Source organism: Echinops telfairi, unplaced genomic scaffold (genome assembly GCF_000313985.2).
Source record: "Echinops telfairi isolate 266 unplaced genomic scaffold, ASM31398v2 ScPeMD7_7469;HRSCAF=8507_1, whole genome shotgun sequence".
Classification (NCBI taxonomy): domain Eukaryota; kingdom Metazoa; phylum Chordata; class Mammalia; order Afrosoricida; family Tenrecidae; genus Echinops; species Echinops telfairi.
Genome location: NW_022111373.1, coordinates 43,141,937 through 43,144,129, shown reverse-complemented (window position 1 = coordinate 43,144,129; position 2,193 = coordinate 43,141,937). Strand labels below are relative to the sequence as shown.

General features: G+C 37.0%; 1 protein-coding gene across 15 annotated transcripts in view; it reads left to right on the top strand.

The window, feature by feature from the left end:
• PPIP5K2 (diphosphoinositol pentakisphosphate kinase 2) overlaps nucleotides 1-2,193 on the top strand; it is a 96,094-nt gene that overhangs the window by 50,177 nt on the left and 43,724 nt on the right. The gene's annotated exons all lie outside the window — the stretch shown is intronic.

Below are 2,193 nucleotides of genomic sequence, written 5' to 3'. Positions count from 1 at the left end.
CGTGTTAAATTTTAGCTTAAATACATCAACCTTAAATCATTTTCCAATGGACCTTTGGATAGCAAGGCTATTCATAGCCGTGGTCAATGGTCATGGGATTCTTCGGACGTTTGATTTATGTGGGGCACTGTTAATGGATGTTGGGATTTCATTGTCATCCATACCCTTCTGCAAACCAGTTGCTCAGAATTTAAACTCTATTACTGTACCTTTTCTTGTCTTGGATTTTATTATTTAAAATCCCTGGATCACATAGGTTGCTGTGTTTCTAACCTCTGACCTCACTTAAGTGGCGGCTTATTTGATTTTTCCGCCCAATAGTTTTATTGAGATATAGATATCATACACTTTCAGAATTCAGTCACATTAAAAGAGTTGTATATACATCACTATAGTCAGTCTTGAACATCTTCCCCCTCCTGTATTCATTATTCACTCCCCATTTCCTTCCTTATCAACCAACGCCCACATACACCTCACCCCATGCTCCATCCCTGATAAGCCATTACACCAATTATTGTCTTTGTACATCCACCCATCCTGTACTTCATATACTGAGAAACATACAAAAAATGAAAACAGCTAATATATTTTTTAAAGAAAGTAAAGACCAACAACAATATTAAAATAAGCCAAAGGAAAAAATCTCTATCAAGAAAAAAGCAGGGAATATTAAAAACTAGAACAAATTCAGAATGGGTCAGGAGGGTGATGGAATAATCAGGTACCACATTGTTGCCCAATTCCATTTGCCATAATCAAGTTTACAGTGGTATCTGTCTGGTTGCAAGGTTGATCACATCCCTTGATTGAGGTCACTAGGGATCCACCAGAGGTTTAATCATTGGGACCCTGCAGATGGATTTTGGCCACCCACTGTCATCCATACCCTTCTGTAAATTAGGTGTTCACAATTTAAGCTCTGATACCTTTCCCTCCTTTGGATTCGGATTTTGTTATTTATAATCCTTCCCATATGGACTCAGTGTGTGCTTCTTTACATATGGACTCAGTTGACACCTTATTTAGAAGAATGCTTATTTAAATACAGGCCTTTAAGACCGCAGATGCTATTCTTTTTGATAGCTGAGCACCATCTGTTTTCTTTACCATACTTTACTGTAGCACCCATATCTTCATTGATCTCTTCACAAGGGTAAGCAGTGAGCAGGGCCATGTCATAAGAACTAATTGTTCTTGGATTGGGGCTAGAATTAAGTGGGTGCCCCAAATCCATTCACTTGTCTCTAGATTACCATATATCTCTGGCTTACTTTAGAGGCCTCATTATCATTTTATGACAAAAAGAAACATTGTCAGTCATCACCCTGGGGTAAAAAGTAGTTAGTTCTATTGATAGTGTCATTAATTTATCCAGAATTTAACATACTATTGAAAAAAGGAAGCTATTCAAGTGTAGACCAAGCCCCTAATAGCAGTCCATGAGTTGTTGCTTTATACAGATTGAACTCTTAAATGATTGTGATCTATTTCAGTTGACCAGTGGGTTGGTGATAGGGGAAATTTCCAGTAACATTAATTTACAAGGGCAGAGCCTTGCCTCTTTGATTAATACATGTCATACTAAAGCAAGGAAGGCATTAAAATAGTAAATAATGGTGGTAGGGGCCCTCTTTCATTGAGATGGCTGCTCTTTCTTTCTGATAGTCAGTACCGTCTGATTTCTTCACTACCCTTTGCTATAGCACTTACTTCAGTGATCTCTTTGTGAGGGCAAGTAGGGAGTAGGGCTGTGCCATAATTGTTCTAAGGTTAGAGTTTATGATTACGTGCATGCTTAGTCTATTCATATATTTATAATTTATAGATGTCCCTGGACAACTTCAGAGATATTAACATTTTATTGGGTCATAGTATAAATCATCTGCATGGGGCTTGTGGTAATTCTATTGATAGTATCATAAAACTAGCCAGTGGCATGTAATTTTAAATAGTGCTTTGAAAACTAAAGTATATAAGTCTAGGGCAGTATTTTAGACTAAAACCCATGGATTATTGACTTGTACAGATTAAAACCATAAGTGACTACGCACTGTACAAACAATGAAGATTAGGGCAAAACTTTCAATAACACTCATTCACTAAGGTAAAACTATGCCTGTTGGACTAAGACATGTCATAATTAAAGCAAAGAGTATGTAACAGCAAATATCTGATAGTCTTATGTTGCCA